General features: G+C 36.2%; 1 pseudogene across 1 annotated transcript in view; it reads right to left on the bottom strand.

The window, feature by feature from the left end:
• Positions 1 to 2774: 2774 nt before the first annotated feature.
• Positions 2775 to 7357, bottom strand: part of LOC112615297 — a 20722-nt pseudogene continuing 16139 nt past the window's right edge. The window contains exon 2 of the transcript XR_003117316.1: positions 2775 to 3425. The product of XR_003117316.1 is annotated as a 60S ribosomal protein L18 pseudogene (transcript). The remainder of the gene's footprint in view (positions 3426 to 7357) is intronic.

Here is a 7357-nt window from a genome sequence, read left to right as displayed (position 1 = left end):
AGGGAGATAGAAAATTCTGGAATAAAAATATTTTGAGCCGAGTGTGGTGGCTCAAGCCTGTAATCCCAGCACTTTGGGAGGCCGAGACGGGCGGATCACGAGGTCAGGAGATCGAGACCATCCTGGCTAACACAGTGAAACCCCGTCTCTACCAGAAAATACAAAAAACTAGCCGGGAGAGGTGGCGGATGCCTGTAGTCCCAGCTACTCGGGAGGCTGAGGCAGGAGAATGGCCTAAACCCGGGAGGCGGAGCTTGCAGTGAGCTGAGATCTGGCCACTGCACTCCAGCCTGGGCCACAGAGCAAGACTCTGTCTCAAAAAAAAAAAAAAAAAAAAAAAGAAAGAAAGAAAAAATATTTTGAACTGGGTGGTCAGTGAAGGCCACACTCATACAGTGACTTTTGAACACAAACCTGCAAGAAGTAAAATCATGACCTATGCAGATGTCTGAAATAAAGGGATTCTAGGAAAAGGAGATCACAATTACAAACATCCTGGGGTAGAAGTGTGCCTGTTGTGCTTGAGAAGAGGAAAGAACAATGAAAACTGTAGGGGATAAGAGAATAAAAGAAGTGGCTCATAGGCTTTGCATACAGGTGATTATATCAACAAGGCATACATGAGATTTTCATGGAAAAAAAACAGTAAACAATTCTTTATATTTTTCTGTTTTTTACTTTTTAAATATTTTTATTATCTTAAAATTTTTGTGGGTATATAGCAGGTGCATACATTTATTTATGAATACATGAACACATCATAAAGAATGGAGTGTCTATTCATCAACTCAAGCATTTATTCTTTGAGTTACGAATAGTCCAATTACATGATTTAAGTTACTTTAAAATACACGATCAAGTTATTATTTACTATAGTCACCCTATTGTGCTATCAAATAGTACGTCCTATTCATTTTTCTATGTTTTTATAGGCAGTAACTATCCCCACCTCCCCGACAAAACCCCACTAACAATAAAAGCTTCTGGTAATCATTCTTTTACTCTCTATTACCAGGAGTTCAATTGTTTTGATTTTTAAATCCCACAAATAAGCGAGAACATGTGATATGTGTCTCTCTGTTCCTGGCTTATTTCACTTAACATAATGATCTCCACTTACATCCGTGTTGTTGCAAATGACTGTATCTCATTCAGTTTTATGGCTGAATAGAACATCATGATGTATGTGTACCATATTTTCATAATCCATTCACCTATTAATGGATCCTTAGGTTGCTTCAAAATCTTAGCTATTGTAAACAGTGCTGCAACAAACATTGGAGTACAGATATCTCTTTGATATACTAGTTTCCTTTCTTTTGGCTATATATCCATCAGTAAGACTGCTGGATCATATGGTAGCTCAATTTTTAGATTCTTGAGGAACCTCCAAACTGTTCTCCATAGAGGTTGAACTAACTTACATTCCCGCCAACAGTGTACAAGTGTTGCCTCTTCTCTGCTTCCTCACCAGTATTTGTTATTGCCTGTCTTTTGGATATAAGCCACTTCAATTAGGGTGAGATAATATCTCATTGTAGTTTTGATTTTCATTTCTCCAATGGATTAGTGATGTTAAGCATTTTTACATACCTGTTTTCCATTTGTGTGTCTTGTTTTGAGAAAGGTCTATTCAAATGTTTTGTCCATTTTTGATTGAATTATTAGATATATTTTCCTATAGAGTTGTTTGAGCTTGTTATATATTCTGTGTATTAATTTCTTGTCAGAGGTGTAGCATGCAAATGTTTTCGCCCATTCTGTGGATTGTCTCTTCACTTTGTTGATTGCACCCTTAGTTGTGCAGAAGCTTGATGAGATTAGTTGTTCAACTTGATGAGATTACATTTGTCTACGTTTGCTTGATTGCCTGTGCTTGTGGGGTGTTGCCCAAGACATGTTTACCCAGGCCAATATCCTGGTGATTTTCCCCAAAGTTTTCTTGCAGTAGTTTCAGTATGTGGTATTAGATTTAAGTATTTAGTCTTTTTTTTTTTTTTAAATTTGAGACAGGATCTCATACTGTTGCCCAGGCTGGAGTGCAATGGGGGTGGTCTCAGCTCACTGCAGCCTCCACCTCCTGGATTCTAGTGATTCTCCCACCTCAGTCTTCTGAGTAACTGAGACTACAGGCACGTACCACCAGGCCCAGCTACTTTTTAATCCATTTTTATTTAATTTTTGTACATGGTAAGAGATAGGGGTCGAGTTTCATTGTTTTGCATATAAACACTCAGTTCTCCCAGCACCTCCATTTACTGAAGAGACTGTCTTTTTCCCAGTATATGTTCTTGGCATCTTTGTAATAAATGACTTCACTGTACGTGTGTGAATTTGTTTCTAGGTTCTCTATTCTGTACCATATATCTACACGTCTATTTTTAGGGCAGTACCAGACTGTTTTGGTTACTATGTCTCTGTAATATAATTTGAAGTCAGGTAATGTGATTCCTCCAGTTTTGTTCTTTTTGCCTTGGATAGCTTTGACTATTCTGAGTCTTCTGTGGTTTCACATTCATTTTAGAATTGTTTTTTTCTATTTCTTTGAAGAATGGTAATGGTATTTTGATGGAGGTTTCATGCATTGAATGTGTAGATTCCTTTGGGTAATATGGACCTTTTTAACATTATTGATTCTTCCAATCCATTAGCATAGAATTTTTTCCACTTTTTTGTGTCCTCTTTAATTTTCTTTGTTTCCATCAGAGAGATATTTCACATCTTTGGTTAATTTCTAGGTATTTAATTTTCTGTATGGCTATTTTTTTTTTTTTTTCAGCATTCAAAATCTTTTTAATAAGAGGGTAGGATCCAAGGTTAGTTCTTGTAGCCTCGGCTGGCCCGTCGGCCTCTGGCACGCTCGAACTTCCGGCCCTTGGAGCGGACTTAGGGTTTGGTGTGGCTGTGCATGGTTCCTGGGGCCTTGCCGAAATGCCGGTACACCTCTCGGCCCTTGCCAGGACCGGAGAGCAGGACAGTGCCGCAGCCCTTGGGGGAGTCCAGGGCCAGCTGGTCGAAAGTGAGGATCTTGCCCCCTGCCCTGAGGATGCGGCTGCGGGCCGGCTGGTTACACGCAATGCACATACCTTCAGTTTGAGCACCTCCTGAACCCGCACGTCATCCGTTATGGTCCCCACAACCACGGCCATTTTGTTTTCCCGGCCAGGAAGCTTCATGTTCCGGATCATCCGGGAAAGGGACAGAGGCGGCCGGTTGGTGCGACTCATAAACAACCTCTTCAGCACAACCTGGTTGAATGTGGAATTGGTTCTTCTGGCCAGAAACCTGTACAACTTGACCAACAGCCTCAGGTAGATATCCTGGCTCTTGGGCTCCTTGCGCCTAACCTTTCCATCCTTGTTGTGGCGGATGGCAACTCCTATGATGGTGCCTCCTGCTCGGCCAGGTCCGGAAAGCCTGTATGGCTATTATAAATTGGATTACTCCTTTTACTTCTTTTTCACATTGTTCACTGTTGGTGTATAGAAATACTGGTGATTTATGTATGTTGAGTTAGTATCCCACAACTTAACTCGATTTGTTTATAAGTTTTAAGAGTTTCCTTGTGGAGTTTTAGGTTTTTCCAAATATAATATCATATCATCTGCAATGAATTCTCATGAGATCTGGTTGTTTAAATGTGTATAGCAACATCCCCTCACTCTGTCTACCTCCTGCTTCAGCCATGTAGGATGTACCAGCTTTCCCTTCATCTTCAGCCATGGTTGTAAATTTCCAGAGGCCACCTCTGCCATGCTGCTTGTCCAGCCTGTGGAACTGTGAGGCAATTAAACTGCTTTTCTTTATAAATTACCCAGTCTCAGGTAGATCTTTATAGCAATGTGAAAACAGACAAATACACTTTTATATCATTCTTTTGTCTGAATGCTCTAGCTAGCACTTCCAGTGCTATGTTGAAAAACAGTGGTGACAATGGGCATTCTTGTCATCCTCCAGACCTTAGAGAAAAGACTTCTAGTTTTTTATTCCAATCACTATGATACTAGCTGTGAGTCTGTCATATAGGGTTTTGATTATGTCGCATATGTTCCTTCTCTACCCAGGTTTTTGAGGATTTATATCATAAATGGATGTTAAATTTTATTGGATACTTTTTCAGCATCAATTGATATGATATATTGCATTGATCTATTTGCATATATTAAACCATCCTTGCATCTCAGGGATAAATTCCTCTTTGTCTTGATGAATAAAGTTACTAAAGTATTGTTGAATTTGGTTTGCTAGTATTTGGTTTAGGATTTTGGCATCAATATTCATCAGATATATTGGCCTGTAGATTTCTATCTTTGATGTGTCTTTGTCTGGTTTCAGTGTCAGGGTAATACTGGCCATGTAGAGTGAGTTTGGAAGTATTTCCTCCTCATCTATTTTTTTGGAATTGCTTCGGTAGGATTGGTATTAGTTCTTCTTTAAATGTTTGGTAAAATTCGGTAGTGAAGCCATTAGGTCCCAGGTTTTTCTTTACTGTAAGATGTTTACTTATGGCTTTGATCTTGTTACTTGTCATTGGTCTGTTCACGTTTTGCATTTCTTTATGGTTCTGTCATGGCAGGTTGTCTATACCTAGGAATTTGTCCATTTATTCTAGATTTTCCAATATAGTCACATATACTCACAGTACTCACTAATAATCCTTATATTTTCTGCATATCAGCTGTTTTGTCTCATTTTTCATTTCTGATTTTAGTTATTCAGATCTCTTTTTTTCTTAGTCTGGTTAAAGATTTGTCAATTTTGTTTTTTCCTGTAAAAAAGGTAACTTTTTGGTGTTTGGATCTTTCACATTTTCTTGTTTCTGTTTTATTTATTTGTGGTCTGATATTTATATTTTTTGTCTACTAATATTGGGTTTGATTTGTTCTTGCTTTTCTGTTTCTTTAAGGTATATTGTTAGATTATTTGAAGTTTTTGCCCTTTTTTGATGTAGGAACTTATAGCTATAAGTTTCTCTCTGAGTACTGTTTTTGCTGTATCCCATAGGTTATGATATGTTGTGTTTTCATTATCCTTTGTTTCAAAAAATTTTTCAATTTTCTTCTCAATTTCTTCATTTACCCACTAGTCATTCAGGAGCATATTGTTTAATTTTCATGTGTTTGTATAGTTTCTAAAATTCTTCCTGTTATTAATTTCAAGTTTTATTCCATTGTGGTCAGAGAAGATACTTGATATTATTTTAACTTTTTTCTATGTTTTAAGATTTGTTTTGTGACTTAACATGGTCTATTCTTGAGAATAGTCTTTGGACTAAGAAAATGAATGTGTATTCTGTAACTCTTGGATAAAATGTTCTCTAAATATCTACTAAATCCATTTGATATACAGTGCAGATTAAGGCTGATTTTTTTTTGTTTTTCTGTCTGGAAATATGTCCGATGTTGAAACTTGGCTGTTGAAGTCTTCATATATTATTGTATTGGGGCCTATCTCCCTCTTTAGTTCTAATAATATCTCCTTTATATATCTGGATGCTCTGGTATTGAGTGCATATATAATTAAATTTTTATTTCCTCTGCTGAATTGACACTTTTGTCATTATATAGTGACTTTGTCTCTTCATATAGTTTTTGTCTTCAAATCTGTTGTGTCTGTTATAAGTATAATGACTCCTGCTGTTTTTTGTTTACCATTGGCATGGAATATATTTCTCCACCCTGTTATTTTCAGTCTCATTTCTGTCTTCCTCTTGTGAAAACAATTTTATCTGGTGATGCGACTTAGTTTCTTGCTTTTTATTTATTGTGTATCCATTGTCTGTTTTTTGATTTGAAGTTCCTATGAGGTGTGCAAATATTAACTTATAACCCATTATTTTAACCTGATAACAACTTAATGCCTTTTGTGTAAACAAAAAGCAAGCAAAAGGAAAACTAATAAGCCTCACGTTAACTTCATCCCCCTGCTATTTTACCTTTTGTAATTCCTATTTATAAGTAAATTTACTGACTGTGTTTTGAAATATTTTTGTAGTTATTATATTTGATTAGTTCGTCGTTTAATCTTTTTATTTAGTGTAAGAGTAGTTTACACATCACAGTTACAGTGATAAAATATTCTGTTTTTCTGTGTACTCACTATTACCATTAAGTTTTGTACCCTCAGGTGATTTTTTATTGCTCATTAATGTCCTTTTCTTTCTGTTTGATATACTATCTTTAGCATTTCTTTTAGGATGGTTCTGGTATTAATGAAATCCCTCACCTTTTGTTTACCTGGGAAAGTATTTCTCCTTCATGTTTGAGGGATATTTTCAGCAGATATACTATTCCAAGGTAATTAGTTTTTTTCTTCAGCACTTCAAATTTGTTATGCCACTTTCTCTTGGCCTGTAAGGTTTCTACTTAAAATTCTTCTGCTAGATGTATTGGAGCTTAATTGTATGTTATTGTTTCTTTTCTCTTGCTGGTTTTAGGATCCTTACTTTGCCTTGACCTTTGGGTTTGATCATAAAATGCCTTGAGTTAGTCTTCTTTAGGTTAAATCTGCTTGATGTTCTATAACTTTCTTCTTTGATATTGATGTATTTCTCTAGGATTGGAAAGTTCTTTGCTATTATTTATTTGAGTAAACTTTCTACCTCTATCTCTTTCTCTGCCTCCTTTATAAGGCCAATAACTATTAGAATTGCCTTTTGAGGCTATTTTCTAAATCCTGGAGGCATGCTTCATTGTTTTTTATTTTATTTTATTTTTTTTTCTTTTGTCTCTGACTGTGTATTTTCAAATAGCCTGTCCTCAAGCTCAATGATTCTTTCTTTTGCTGGATTCATTCTGCTGTTAAAGAGCTCTAATACATTCTTCAGTATGCCAGTTGCTTTTTTGCAGAATTTATGCTTGATTCTTTTGCATTATTTTAATCTCTTTCATGAATTAATCTAATATAATCTTGAATTTCTTTTATGTGTTATCTTGAATATTGTTGAGTTTTCTCAGGACAGTTATTTTGAATTCTTTGTCTGAAAGATCACATACCTCTGTTTCTCCAGGATTGGTCCCTGGTGCCTTATTTAGTTCATTTGTTAAGATCATGTTTTCCTGGATGGTGTAGATGCTATTAAATGTTGTTCACTGTCTGGGCATTGAAGAGTTAGGTCATTATTGTTGTCTTCACTCTCTGGCCTTTTTTGTAGCAGATAGCTATAAAAAACCTTCTTTGGAAGGTTTCCAGTTATTTGAAAGGACTTAGGTGTTGTAATCTAAGCTGCTTCTGCTGTGGTTCTTGCAGACTCATAAAGGTACCACTTTGATGGTCTTGGACAAAATCTGAGAGAATTCTCTGGATTACCAGGCACAATTTCTTATTCTCTTTTTTTTTTTTTTTTTTTTTTTTTTTT

Source organism: Theropithecus gelada, chromosome X, assembly GCF_003255815.1.
Source record: "Theropithecus gelada isolate Dixy chromosome X, Tgel_1.0, whole genome shotgun sequence".
Taxonomy (NCBI): Eukaryota; Metazoa; Chordata; class Mammalia; order Primates; family Cercopithecidae; genus Theropithecus; species Theropithecus gelada.
The sequence above is the reverse complement of the archived record's forward strand: the minus strand, read 5'-3'. Positions and strand labels throughout refer to the sequence as shown.